At 38.7% G+C, this 15,162-nt stretch overlaps 1 protein-coding gene across 2 annotated transcripts in view; it reads right to left on the reverse strand.

Moving 5' to 3' along the window:
- The window catches only part of LOC121732480 (neuropilin and tolloid-like protein 1), a 206,930-nt gene extending 195,637 nt beyond the window's left edge, over positions 1-11,293 (reverse strand). For both annotated transcript variants that reach the window (XM_042122383.1, XM_042122373.1), the window contains exon 1: positions 11,179-11,293. The gene's annotated coding sequence lies outside the window, so the exon portion shown is untranslated. The remainder of the gene's footprint in view (positions 1-11,178) is intronic.
- Positions 11,294-15,162: the final 3,869 nt, after the last annotated feature.

Consider the following 15,162-nt stretch of genomic DNA (forward strand, 5'->3'; position numbering starts at 1 on the left):
AGGCTGGGTTCTCTATTAATTTACGCAAGTGTTCATTTATGTCTACCGAGGTAGAGTACCTGGGGAGACTGGTCAGCAGTGGTCAGGTTAAGCCGAGCCCTAGAAAGGTTGAAGCTTTGGTGAACACCTCTCCGCCAGCAAATGTCAAGCAGGTAAGACAATTTCTGGGTCTTGCGGGCTATTTCCGACGCTACATTAAAGATTATGCCACGAAAACCTCTTGTATAAGTCGTTTAACCAAAAAATCTGTTCCGTTTTACTGGGGAAATGAGCAGGAAACAGCCCGCCAGCATATAATCCAGCAATTAACAAGTGCACCAATTTTAGCCATATTCAATCCCGATTTAAGTACTGAAGTTCACACAGATGCAAGCAGCTTAGGCTACGGAGCGGTACTTCTTCAGACGCATCAGGATGGTAAGAAGCACGTCATTGCCTACTTCAGCAGATTAACACAGGGAGCCGAAGCCAAGTATCATTCTTACGAGCTTGAAACCTTGGCGGTAGTTAAAGCACTACAACATTTTCGCCATTACCTCGTAGGATTGAGATTTGTCGTCGTCTCTGATTGTAAAGCGCTGAAGTCGACGGAACGTAAAAAAAGATTTAATTCCACGAGTCGCAAGGTGGTGGATTTATCTCCAAGATTTTGATTTCACGATCGAATATCGAAAGGGAATAATGATGCCACATGCCGACTATTTAAGTCGCAACCCTCCTTATTTAGCCAACCAAATTTCGAAGCCTCGCAATTGGGCTCAGATAGCTCAGGCGGCTGACGAAGACACACAGAGACTTTTGGAAAATCTACAGGAAGGTAAGTTAGATCCAAATAGGTACGTATCTAAGAACGAGGTTTTGTACTACCGATATGCTCCAGTGGGAGAGGAGCCTAGACTCCTCTGCTACGTCCCCAAGGGACATAGGCTTAGTTTGTTAAGAGTGTTCCACGACGAACATGAGCATATCGGTGTGGACAAGACCATCGATCTTATCCTAAAACATTTTTGGTTTCCGGGGCTGAAACATTTTGTAAATAAGTACGTGGCTCACTGTTTGGTATGTTTGTCAAAGAAGCGTGTACCTCGAGCTCCACAGCAGCACATCACTTCGTGGGAAAAACCAGATGTTCCCTTCAATACGATTCATGTCGACGCATTGGGTCCATTACCTGTGTCAGATGGGTATAAATTTCTTCTTATTATAGTCGACGCATTCACAAAATTCTGTCTGCTTCACCCGATTCGCCGTCAAGACGTGAGTGAGCTAAAACGAGTAATAACCCAATCAATCTCGTTGTTCGGGGTGCCTTCGCTTATGGTCACAGACAAAGGAAGAATGTTCGAGTCCAGCGAATTTACTACATGGATCAACGACCTCGGGTGTAATCTTCACTTTATCACGCCGGAGATGCACCATGCGAATGGTCAAGTCGAAAGGTACGTGAGAACAGTGTTAAATATGATTCGTATAGAGGTGAATCATAAACGTGCCTCATGGTCGAAAGTACTCTGGAAGCTCCAGCTGGTTCTCAACATCACCAAGCAGAAGTCCACGCGCACCTCTCCACTTAACCTTTTAATAGGTACAGAAGCCACCACACCAGTTATTAAAGGGCTGGTTAGAGACTTAGCAGCAAATGGCCCTGGAATGAACCGAGAAGCATTGCGTGAAATTACAAGACGTAAAGCTAAACAGCATCTTGATGATAATCAAGCACGTCAAGACGCTCACGAAAATCGTAGCAAACACCCACCCCGCCAGTTCAAAGTTAATGATCTCGTTTTTGTAATAAAATTTTCCCAGTCTACAGGAAAATTAGATCCTGGTGTCCGAGGACCGTACAAGGTTATCGATGTGCTGCCGAGGGGTCGATACAAACTCAAGTTACTTAGCGGCAGCTACGGAAAAACGACCCAGGCGGCAGCGCAGTTCATGGTGCCTTGGAATGGCGAGTGGTGCCCGGAGACGTGCGCTGCATTTTTCCATAGTAAGTAATTGACCACTTTTATTTTTATCCCCAGCACTCACATCTCCACTAATTGCTATCGCGTTACAAAAGAATAGCGGCTGGTGGCGTTGTGTCTGACGTGTGGATTTGAATAAATAGATGGTTGGCAGACCCACTCATAAGTTGGGTAAACGACGGATGATTGTCGTTGGCAGATCTGATAAACAATTTATCAGGTAGACGGCAAATGGGCGCTGTTGGCAGACTTGATTTGCGACATATCAAGTAGACGGTATATCCGTCGGCAGGGGAATTGCTATTTTGCATTTCTCAGGTCAAGTGTATTTGACCAGTCTGAGTTTGGACGGCAGATGACACATATTTTTATTTAAGTTAGTGAATGGCGAGTGTGTAATAACTAATCAGTGAAATTTGTATCAGATGTATGAATTGACTGAAAGATAAGTGAAAGACGCAGGAAATGTTTTCGGGTTGTCTTTAAACGTTTTTTTTAAGCTCATTGTGCTTGTCCGCAGATGATGATCCTGAAAACTGTGAGGACGAGGACCAGGCAACCTCCAGCAGCACGGGATCTGGAAGTGATCCTGCCTTGCCTCTACCAGATCCATGTGGAAGTGCCGACGCATCACTGGAAGACAATGCTGAATCCTAGGACCCATCGCCCACCGCGTATATTGGGCCGTGGACGACCCACCGTCAGGAGAGGCCGTGTTAGCGGAACATCTTGGCAACACCTATAAGCTGTCAAGTTCGATTACTTGACAGCTGTCAACTGTCAAACTAGTGCTGTGACAAGTGACATGCTCGTGACCTATATAAGACGCTAAGTGCTGTGATTCGCTCTCTTTTTGCTCGTGCAACAACGATCAGGTGATATTAGGGATTGTATTAGTGCGTGTAGAATAGGACTAGTGAGCCACTGTGCTTATGTTAACGTTAAATTGTGCTGTGATAATTATTTTTTAGTTTAAAAGTGTAGTTGGGTAGATTTTATAACTTTTGTGTACGAATGTTAACTCTTTTCTTTAATTGTTTATCTAATTGTTAAGTGTAACTTGTTTTGTTAATTAAAATCATTTGTTTTTGACTCTTGTTTAATAATATCCTTAGCTTAAGGCTTATAATATTATTATTATTAAATTTTTAATACAACTGAGTATTTTGTAAACATTTCAAGTGCCTACTTATTGCCATTATTGACGAACAAAAAATTGCAAAAAAATACGTTTGTTGTATGGGAGCCCCCCTTAAATATGTAATTTATTTTGTTTTTAGTATTTGCTGTTATAGCGGCAATAGATATACACAATCTGTAAAAAATTAGCTATAGCCGTTCTTGAGATACAGCCTGGAGACAGACAGACGGACAGACAGACATCGAAGTCTTAGTAATAGGGTCCCGTTTTTACCCTTTGGGTGCGGAACCCTAAAAAGAGAGTATGTTTCTTATTAAAATTTTCAATGCAATCGGTCCAGTCGTTTCTGAGGATTTTGTTAACTGAGACCGCGACAAAAGAATTTCCCATAACAATATAAGTAACATTTATTTCAAGCATTCAATAATATCTTACTTCCCCATTATTATATTAGGAACTGTTTACCTATAGCGACTTGGACAAACTTCCCGTGCGTAAAACTATTATTTTCCTCATGGAGACCTTTTGGGGCTCAACGAGTCCCGATTGGATAGTAATTAATTACATGAAGCTAAACAATTAAGGAAAATGTCGCTGTCGCAAGTTGGATGCCGGCTACATGAAGCGGCGGCAGACGACGTGTCGTCGCGACACTACTGGTTTCTATGAATGTGTCGCCAGCTTCGTATCGCTAGCTGCGGAGGGTATTTCATAGAAATATATAGAAACCAGTAGTGTCGCGGCCACATGTCGTCTGCAGTAGCTTCATGTCGCCCGCTGCCAACCGGCACCTTTAGACTCGATTTATATGCGTCCGCGCGAACGAGCGTTTTGGCCGCTAAACCGCGCGATCACAAGCAATTGTATGTAAAGATTTATTCTAATAGCGCGCCACATTGCTTATTATTTCGTGATGTTAGATGTAACAGCCAGGGCCTCTATCATGAGCTCTTAAATCCATTCACTTTACGTCCTTATACAGTCAGTATAAGGACGTAAAGAGAATGGATTTAAGAGCTCATGATAGAGGCCCAGGCCGTTTGTTCGCGTGGACGTATACAGGGTGTGAGGGCAAGCGCCCCAGCGTCACGAGTACTTCTTACTTCCTTCTTTCTTTTTCATATTCTGATGACACTCATTAGAGTTTCCAATCAGGCAAGTTTTTTAATTTAACATTTTTACCCGACTGCACCAAAAGGAGTTTGAGCTCTGCAGCCTGATCAGCTTGATGGTTTAAGCTTTTTTACGGGCACAATTCCTACCACACATTTCCATGCACTGCTATGCATAGCCAGGATCGACAGCTATGGATTTAGGGTCAATTCTCACCGCAACGCGACGTGTAGATAAAAAAATAAATTTAAAAATAAATAAAAATTGTTTTATTTCTGAATTTTGAAACAAATGTTCTCAGGAAGTATACATGGTGCCTACCCCCGGTTCGGGAACTAACCCCGGCGAGAAGAACCGGGCGGCGTAAGAAACTCTCACGGGGCCGCCTTTTACCAAAACAGTGGAAATAATAATAATAATAATAATAATTTATTTATTTTCTCCCAAAAATTACAGTGTAGTAATTTGTGGGAGACTTGGAGCCCAAACTAAGCCGAAGCCTGTATATTGGTGCCCCAGGCCCCCCCTAACAACTATTTTAACTTATTTTAACAATTTAGTGTAGGTATTTTAACTTATTTTAACAATTTAGTGTATTTTTAACTTATTTTAACAATTTAGTAGGGAAACAACAATAATAGCTTAAGCTAATTTACACTAGGTACGTAAAAAGTGGTACATTTATATAAAAGTGCCGTGTAAAGATGTATTTCTAAATTTGTATGGATTTGACAGATTGTTACACGTGCAACTCCTCTAGTGTTGTGAGATTTGTATAATTTTACACGTCACACGGGGTTTACCTCACTCAATCGCGAAACATAACATTGATAAAGGACGTGTTTTCCTGAGGTTTCCCTTTTTGCCGAATCACGGTTTTCCCGCATTTGATGAGATCCATATCCTAACTACCACATATCGCATTCATCTAATATAATTCTGGTGTCACGGTGTGCGTGGTTGAACTCCTTTGAAACGGCTCGACCGATTTTCGTGAATCTTAGCGAGCATCTACTTTTTATATTGATAAGTGAATATTATTTGTTGAATAAATAATAGTAAATTATTACAACTCGAGACTCACGGCGACTATTAGCTTTGTCCACACTGTGCCTTTTTCTGTTCGTTAAGAGGGCGACTAACCCAAAAAATCAAACATCGTCCTTCTCTCTTCACACTCACGCCAGTCTTTCATATGCCAGGTGAAAAAGGACGACGCGGATTCTTCGCCAAATTAGTTTTTTCTCAATAACTCGATAAATATACAACATTTAAAAAATCCGCTAGGTCGATCTCTCAATGATAGAATTTTATACAACGTGTTAAAATACTAACTTAGTTTAATGCACGGTTACGACAATAAATGAAAAATTCGTGAAAATTAGATGCATCTTTGTGATTTTTTTCTATCGAGAAAATTTTAAGATATTGTGTTTTTGCTCAGATCGAATTCTCGAAAATATAATGTAGTATCTAATTTCAGAAAATGAAACAATTCGAGACTTACTTTCAAGTATAAAAATGAATTATAAAATCGACACTTTAGGGTTAGTCGCCCCCTTAAGGCCATGCGTTATAGCGCAGTCAACAGCGAACGTTTTATACGTGGGAGAGCCATGCTTCGGCACGAATGGGCCGGCTCGACCGGATAAATACCACGTTCTCACAGAAAACCGGCGTGAAACAGCGCTTGCGCTGTGTTTCGCCGAGTGAGTGAGTTTACCGGAGGCCCAATCCCCTAACCCCTACCCTATTCCCTTCCCTACCCTCAACTATTCCCTTCCCTTCCCTTCCCTACTCTCCCCTATTACCCTATTCCCTCTTAAAAGGCCGGCAACGCACTTGCAGCTCTTCTGATGCTGCGAGTGTTCATGGGCGACGGAAGTTGCTTTCCATCAGGTGACCCGTTTGCTCGTTTGCCCCCTTATTTCATAAAAAAAAAAAACGTGAGGCATGCCCGCGACGCATGCCTTCTGACCGTATCTCAAACTTCAAAAATGACAATATTGGCGATGCGTTCCTTGACGCATTCAATTATGAATGCGCCAATATGAAAGTTGATGACGAAAATTGAAGATGAAAGTGCACAGTGTGGACTGTGGACATAGCTATTGTTTAGTGGGATAGCGATGGACGTTGCCATGGTGACATACTTATTTAGTCACTTCAATAATGCCAGCGAAAAACGAAATACTTTATATGGCAAAACAACGTTTGCTGGGACATCTAGTAATAATATATTTTTATTATAAATGCAAAGTGTGTCTGACTATTTGTCTGTTACCTTTTCACGCTTAAACCGCTTAGCCGATTTTGATTAAATTAGGTATGGAGATAGTTTGAGTTCCGGGAAAGGACGTAGGATAGTTTTTGTCCCGGAAAATGACCGTTTCGCTCGATAAATGAGTTTCTGCGCAGCGGAATGGCGGGCGTTCTAGTATAATATTATTTATTAAGGAATAATAACACTTATATTCATGCAATAAAGTATTATTTTTATTTTGGCAAAATACTTAGAAAAGGCGAATAAGTACATACGAGGTAGGTACATACACACTTTCATAATAAATTCAACATAAATTATAATTATTATTATGTATAGACGTTTTTAATTTGAAAAGTATAATGAATAACTACAGACATATATAATATAAAAATGAGTCGCTGAATGTGTTGCTAAGCGCAAAACTCGAGAACGGTTGGACCGATTTCGCTAATTCTTTTTTATTAATATTCCTTGAAGTACGAGGATGGTTCTTACGGAGAGAAAAATTCTAAAAAAAAAATTAAATTTCCTGAAAAAATCTAAAAACAACACTTTTATATATAAAATGGATTTTCAATTGGGTTAGTAACGCTAAAACTCGAAAACGGCTGAACGGATTGGGCTAATTTTAGTCTTAAAATATTCGTAGATGTCCAGGGAAGGTTTTAAAGTGACACGAAGTTCACCGGGACAGCTAGTAATATTATAAATACACGGAATTTGAAACAGGATGAATAAATCTAAAATGTTTTACACGGATTAAAAGTTTTCAACATGTGGATTGCGATAAAGGGAGAAAAGCAGGACGTATTCAAATTATAATATTATCATAAGATATTATTATTGTTATGTAATAGCTATTTATAATTTTAAAATTGTAGGAGCTTATTTTGCTCTAGGTAAATAAAGAAGTATTTAAAAAAATCATATTTATGTATATAGACTATGTTTGATTCTCTATTGCCCATTCTGATACAGATCTGTAATGTGGGCCAAATTAAACCTCTGGGTAAAATATCATAATATTATTGTTTTATCTTAAATAATTACAAAATACGATGTAAGTTCCTAAGCCCTGATGTCACCCTCTTTTTAACGCATAGAAACTCATAGATAACTTTGAACTAAAAAAGACAATTTAAAAGTAACTCAAGTATCTTTTATATCTATGCTACACTGTAATTATTTCTAAAGATATCCTTATCTTACGGCTTCCCTCAACAGAGCGATCACTAAAATGGGGGCCAATTAATTACCCTGAGGGACACCCTCTGTCACGACAGTCCCCTAAACGATGAGGTTTTTAAACAACTGACACGGGAAAAATGTTTTCCGAAGAAAGAAAATTATAATATGTTTATATGAAAGTCATATACGCTTTAAACTTTTTTCTAATTTTTTTTTATATCTATGGACGCTTCACAACACTAAAGGACTTGTGTTACAGGTACCAGACAACGGAAATATATTTAATACTTTTATACTATACATATATTTAAGATTTTTATTATATCATACACATATTTAATACACATACAGACCCGGGAACATTGAAAACTTTTTGTTCCGTCGGCGGGATTCGAACCCGCGACCCCCGGCTTGCGCTACCAACGCGCTCACCACTGAGCCACAGAGGTCGTCAAACTCAAGAATGTGTCGGAAAATTCTTATTTGCAGTTTTTTAACGCTTTATGAAATATCAAAAACCGATGTACATGATATCCGAAATTTGAAACATAGCCAACGGGGGTTATGTTTCAAATTTCAGATATCACTAACATCAAAATTAGTCGAAACTTAGTGTAAGTTCAACTTACTCTATTCCAAGACGTTCTTGTGTTTTTCCTTTAGAACCTCCGTAAGAAGCCTACAATTCTTGTATAATTTTTCTGTTATTTAACCATAATATTATGGGTGCTAAAAACCAGTATCACAATAAGTATTTCCGGAAAAATAAGTCAACGAATGAATGAATAATTTAATCATAAAACACTCGTAAACGTTACATCAGAAGGAGTATGGAAATAAAAATATGACAATATCTATCACTTTTTATCACCGCCGAGTGAGGGTATGAAACTTCTTTACACATAAAAACTTGATACAATTCTTGAATAACAATCGCTGCTTTTGGAGGGAAATGAAGTTTTTTTTCTGGAAAAAACAGCAAAAGATATAAAAAGATCTAGGTGCTTCCAGATGTAAAGTAGCATACTAAAACCTATGAGTGTTAATCTAGATACCACCTATTAGTGATGCTGCATGGAGCAGCATAATATCTAAGGAAATCGAAAATTAATAATAAGCCTATGGCGTCCAATAGAAAATAATATAATAAGTCCATGGCGTGATGGACTAGGTGCGAAAACCCTATATGTACAAAGATAGCAAAAAAAGGATATGCCGGGCGAATAGCCCATAGACGGCCCCAAATTACATAATAAAAAAAATGCTGTGTCATCTCTTCCCTATAAACGCAGGACAAGTGTGGAAACATAATAATAGTTAACATTAAAATGTAGAATAGTCGGGAAAGGTTAGACCTCCTTATCCAAGGGGGTCTTACCTAAAAAAAGTACTACGAAAACCCAAACAGATGGCTTCTAGATAAAGCTTAAACAAAGTAATTACAATTCACTTATGTGATTCTATGCTTTGTTTTAATTCATTAGGCGACGATTATATTGCTACCAATTTACAAACGTATTTACTATACGTACTTCGCAACAAAGAATAACAAATATAGGTAACACATTAATTTGGTCGAGTTTTAATTTCTTCTTTAAATTAAGATTAAAATTAATTAAATGGAACTCTACGGCTTTCCATTTAATACAAGCATAATAAATATTTTGAATTATTTCAATCCACTTTTTCCAATTTTTCATTTATAAACCGAGAACGAAATGGAATACCAATATTAAGAGGAGTCCACACCGCCGTTTTTCCATACAAACGTTGTCCCCTGTTTCCTCCCTGGATAATGCCGGTAGAGTTATGATTTTTTTCCTGAATATCTATGGCCACTATTAGCATGTCCCTATGTTTTGTTTTTTTTGATAATTTTATTATTAAAAAAGATAAGAACGTCCAAAAACCCAAAAAAATGGCCAGATTTTCCTCTGTGTTCAAACACTCAGAAAACAAAACTGGCTAGAATATACAAAAAAAATAAAACATAGGAACACAGTTCAAGCCTTGCTTTAATTCTTAATGAAAAAAGTACTTAAATCGGAGAAGGAATCAGCGGACAACGAATCGAAGATTTTCTGTTCTTTTATTAGAACTTTTGTCGTATTGTCTCTATCGCGCTCTGCGGTGGGAGACTTGAGATTGGTGAGACAGCAATACATTTTCCAATACCTATTTTCAATTTCTCTCGCCCCTGGTGTATCCTCTTAACGAATTTCACATTTGAAAAATGTTGCATACTCGCCAAACGAAATGTTTATTGATACTGGAGAGCCCGTGAAATATAATTTATGATTGATATGATAGCTGGTATGTAGCTTGATAGTATAAAGGCATCAAAATACTAAATTATGATAAAACTCCTAAATTATGATAAAACTCCTCGTATTTTGTATGGTGCATGTAAAAGCAACTTAGGACATAGAGTAACCTAACAAACATTAATTACTTTTTTTGACGTAAATAATAATAATAATAATATCTATGGACACTTTACACCACGTCAGTCTGGCCCCGGCTAGTAATAAGTTTATATTTATTTACTAGAGCTTTTTATTGGCTATCTTCAAAACGTAAACCAATCACCATCGCTAGAACAAGGTACTTTAATATAGAACTCCTGTGAAAACATTTCAGAATCCGGGTGGATGTAAATTAATAATATATTCTGTGCTTATTATTGACATCAATAGTTAAGGCATAGCAGAATATTTATAGATATTAATAATTTTATGTAAATCCTTGTACGATTTAAATGACTAAAGATTAAATAATTGAAATGACCTAGACACTAGACAATTCTGGAAATATTACATACATTATACGGTTCGAATTGATAACCATTAACCTCCTTTTTTTGAAGACGGTTAAAAATATTATATATAGCATTGACCTTATTATTTGTTGATTTATTGGTAGAGTATGTACTTAAATATTGTATACATAGTAGTTTTAAAGAAATGGGCAGATCTATTCATCTTAGTACGTTTAGTTCTACTGTCAGCTACAAAACTAGGTTAAAGTTTTGATTTAGGTGGACGCGAATTTATAAAAATGAGCTTAGAGACACTAAAAATAAAATATTACAGTAATTTAATTATGACGAAAAGGTGGCCAAAATCTGCCAAGCCAGATACCAGGTGATAATAATATACCATGGGATAAGTGGTAACTCACGTACCACCTGGTATAATACCACCATACCAAAGTGACGACTGCCGGCATCCCAAGATAGGATTGATGTGTGTGCCACTCGGTGACAAAACTCTTTATGATGGTTAAAAATGATTGTTTACTTATAACAATTTATTTGAGAAAGTATTTAATATCTATTCATAATAATCTCACTCAATAAACAGCGTTGCAAAAAATATACTTGCCCGTCAATGCCATAAACCTTAAACTACTATTAATATAGAGTTTATTTCTAACATTTCTCTCACAAGTTTATTTATATCACATTTCCATTTAACACCTAATAACTATATTTAGAAGCTTACCCAAACTCCAGACTAATCCTTGGATAAATCCTCAAAAAACCAACACTTGCAAACACTTCACTGACTACGAAAGTTGCACACACAGACCGACGAGAGCCACACGTGCGCTCGCTACCGCAGATCGCGCGCTACTGAAGTCTGAAATTCAGAAACAAAATTTTAAAATATTCCTGAAACGAGACGGCCTGTCCTCCGTCTCATGTCCGCTGTGATGATCTTTTACTGAAGTGTTGAATTCTATAAACTCAATTCCAGTTGACACTTGAACCAATTTTCGTTTGGATTGAAATCGAAATGAATTATCTTCTCAGCTTTTGATCCGAGGATCGGGCTCCGGTTTCAAAAGTACGTCTCGTGTATAAAATTCTCGTGTCGCGTTGTTGGTTTTCAAATCTTTTGCAACGGCTTTTTCCTTTCTTTTCTTCATACCGGAAATAGCAATTAGGGCAAAACAAAGTCGCCGGGTCAGCTCTTAGTTCAATCAATGCATATTACCTATATGTACGCCTCCGTGGTCTAGTGGTATAGAGCGCGGCTCTTGACTCGGAGGTCGTGGGTTCGATTCCCGCGTTGGAAACATATTATTTCCAAGTTTGGTTAGGACAATGCAGGCTGATCACCTGATTGTCTGACAAGTAAGATGATCCATGCGTCGGATGGGCATGTAAAAAGTCGGTCCTGCGCCTGATCTCTCGCTGGTCGTGTCGGTCTTCCGTCCCACTGGGTTACGAGAGTAAAGGAATAGAGAGTGCTCTTGTGTACTGCGCACATACTTGGGCACTATAAAATTACTCCTGCGTAGCTGGCCTGGTTTCAATGAAACCGGCCACCGTCACCGAAACCGGTGTGGGGGGCTATTATTATTACCTATATGTATAATGTCTACAGGTAACTTATGCATTGATCAAAATCTGTTCAATGAGAGTGCTTCATCATTGAACAGATTTTGATGGAATGGTGTATATCTTTACCTAACTACTCCGAATAGCAAATTTTTTTTAATGAAATAAGGGGGGAAAAGAGCAAACGGGTCACCTGATGGAGAGCAACTTCCGTCGCCCATGGACACTCGCTGCATCAGAAGAGCTGCAGGTGCGTTGCCGGTCTTTTAAGAGGGAATAGGGTAATAGAAGAGGGGAGGGATGGGAAGGGAAGGGAATAGGGAAGGGTAGGGAAGGGAATAGGGTAGGGGATTGGGCCTTCGGTAAAGTCACTCATTCGGCGAAACACAGCGCAAGCGCTGTTTCTCACCGGTTTTCTATGAGAACGTACTATTTCTCCGGTCGAGCCGGCCCATTCGTGCCGAAGCATGGCTCTCCCACGTATAAAATTACTAAATTCGTACATGTCACCAAATAAATAAAATATGGTTGCCATTAATTTTTTAAGCGCCAGTTTCGTACAATACGGCTTCGTGCAAAACAAAGTAAAACCCAGAACTTAAGTCCAACTTGTGCCGCAGTAAAAAGTTTATTTCAGCTAAATTCATCCATAATCTCCTCTTGGTCTTGTTTTCAGATAAATCGAGATGCAAACGACAGACTACGAGTGTACCCCGCAAAAACGGTGTTCTGCGGGATTCATATTTTATTCAATTCATATTCTTAGTTTGAATACTAGACGTTGCCCGCCACTTTGTTTGTGCAAATATTCAACCGGAATTCAGAAACCTTTCTAACAAACTACGGTATGTAAAGGAGGTTTACCACCATTTATATGAAAACTAGCTGTCCCGGCAAACGCTGTTTTGCCATATAAAGTATTGTTACTTTATTGAAGTGACTAAATAAGTATGTCACCATGGCAACGACCATCGCTATCCCGTCGCACAAACAATGGTCACCGTCAGTCTCGAGTTGTAATCATTTACTGTTATTTATTCAACAAATGCACTTATCAATATAAAAAGTAGCCAGTAGCCGATTCTTAGACCTACTGAATATGCATATAAAATTTGGTAAAAATCAGTAAAGCCGTTTCGGAGGAGTACGGTAACTAACATTGTGACACGAGAATTTTATATAAAGGATATAAAGGCTGTAACAAAACTAAGTGACTTTAGGGTGTGTACGTGTACCTTTTATATACTGGTGGAGAGGAGAAGCCCGCCGCCCGCAACCATCGCGGCACCGCACTATATGTACCTGAGCTGCGTCTGCGGAGCGAGGTCCCCGCGACGCCCCTGTACATATCCCGCCTGCACTGGTCCATGGAGGTCCAGGACGTCGTGGACTACATCCAGAAGAAAACGACACTGCGCCTGAGGGTCGAGCGTCTGCAGTCTCGCCACAAGGTTAACTTTAGCTCCTTTGTGGTGAGAGTACCGACGAATATTCTGTCGACTTTCGAGGCGCCGGAGTTCTGGCCGATGGATGTAGTCTATCGGAGGTTCCGGGGGAGACTCCGGAACGAAGCGAGTCACGTCGCCGGCAAAATGTGACAGTGTTAGTTTTTAAGTATATATAAAATATGTATGTTAGTTTTAAGGTATTTATTATATAATTATATGTATGTTAGATTTAAGGTATTTGTTATATGGGCATCTGATGCCTGAATTAAATGATTTGATTTTTGGTTTTTCAGCGCTGCTACTTTCACAGTGATCTCTCTACAAGGAACACATACACACCGTAAAGTATTATCACATAATTTTTTTGCACCCTGTATAATACGTACGATAATACATTGTGATACAAGGTTTACTTCTCTTTGTCTTGTACTTTATACAGGGTGTAACAAAACAAAATGATAATACTTTGGGGTATGCATAAGTCCCCTGTATAGAGTTCACTGTGAAAGTAGGGGCGCTGAACATGAAGCAGTCATTTTTTCAACCTTTAAAGGGGTGACAGACGTGCGTACGCGGTTTTAGCTCGACGATCTTAATCGCCTGTGTGTCAGCAAAGAGCCGAACCGCGAGCCGCATCCCACAAAAAATGTTATTGTGGGATATCCATACGAATAGACATATGTATACCATCGCGGAGTTTTCTGTAGACCTTTTCAATGCGTACAATACTTGGTAGGTATATTATTTTGATAAATCTCGTAGGGTTCAGCTCGTGTTTGCAATGTAAGCAGAAAAAAATGTAATTATTTACGACATCACGTCATCAGAAACCCCAAAAAACACAGTATTTCTCCACTATTTAATGAATACTGATTCTGATACTTAAAAACCTTCATCTCGAATCACTTTATCTGAAAACCGCATCAAACCCTACCCTACCCTATTCCCTTCCCCTTCTCTCCCCTACTCCCTTCCCTTCCCTACTCTCCCCTATTCCCTTCCCTTCCTTATAAATAAAAAAAAAATAAAAATAAAAATTGTTTTATTTCTGAATAAATTTGAATCAAATATTTTCAGAATGTTGAACTACATGTTGCCTACCACCGGTTAGGGAACTAACCCGGCGAGAAGAACCGGCGTAAGAAACTCGCACGGGGCCACTTTTTAGTAAAAAAGTGGAAAATTTGTCTTTTAAAAAAATAAAATTTACAATGTAACCCTCTCCTATTACCTTATTCCTCTTAAAAAGCCGGCAACGCACTTGCAGCTCTTTTGATGTTGCGAGAGTCCATGGGCGACGGAAGTTGCTTTCCATCAGGTGACCCGTTTGCTCGTTTGCCTCCTCATATTTTCATAAAAAAGGGACATGAGGGAAAAAAGCGACTATATATATATATATATATATATATATATATATATATATATATATATATATATATATATATATATATAGATTTTACTTTCCCCACGCCTACAAAGTTGCTTGGAAAACCTATATCCAGAAACAAAATATCCAACGAAGTAAAAACGCGGAGCGTTTTTCAGCGCGTGGATTAATCAAGAATAATGGCTTGAATTTGATGCGGATTAGCTGACGCGGGCCGCCCCTGTAGACCTTCGCACACGTAACATAACGTAATATAATTTAACCGACTTCAAAAAAGGAGGTTATCAATTCGCCGCGTATGTAAGTA

Source organism: Aricia agestis, chromosome 1 (genome assembly GCF_905147365.1).
Source record: "Aricia agestis chromosome 1, ilAriAges1.1, whole genome shotgun sequence".
NCBI classification, from domain to species: domain Eukaryota; kingdom Metazoa; phylum Arthropoda; class Insecta; order Lepidoptera; family Lycaenidae; genus Aricia; species Aricia agestis.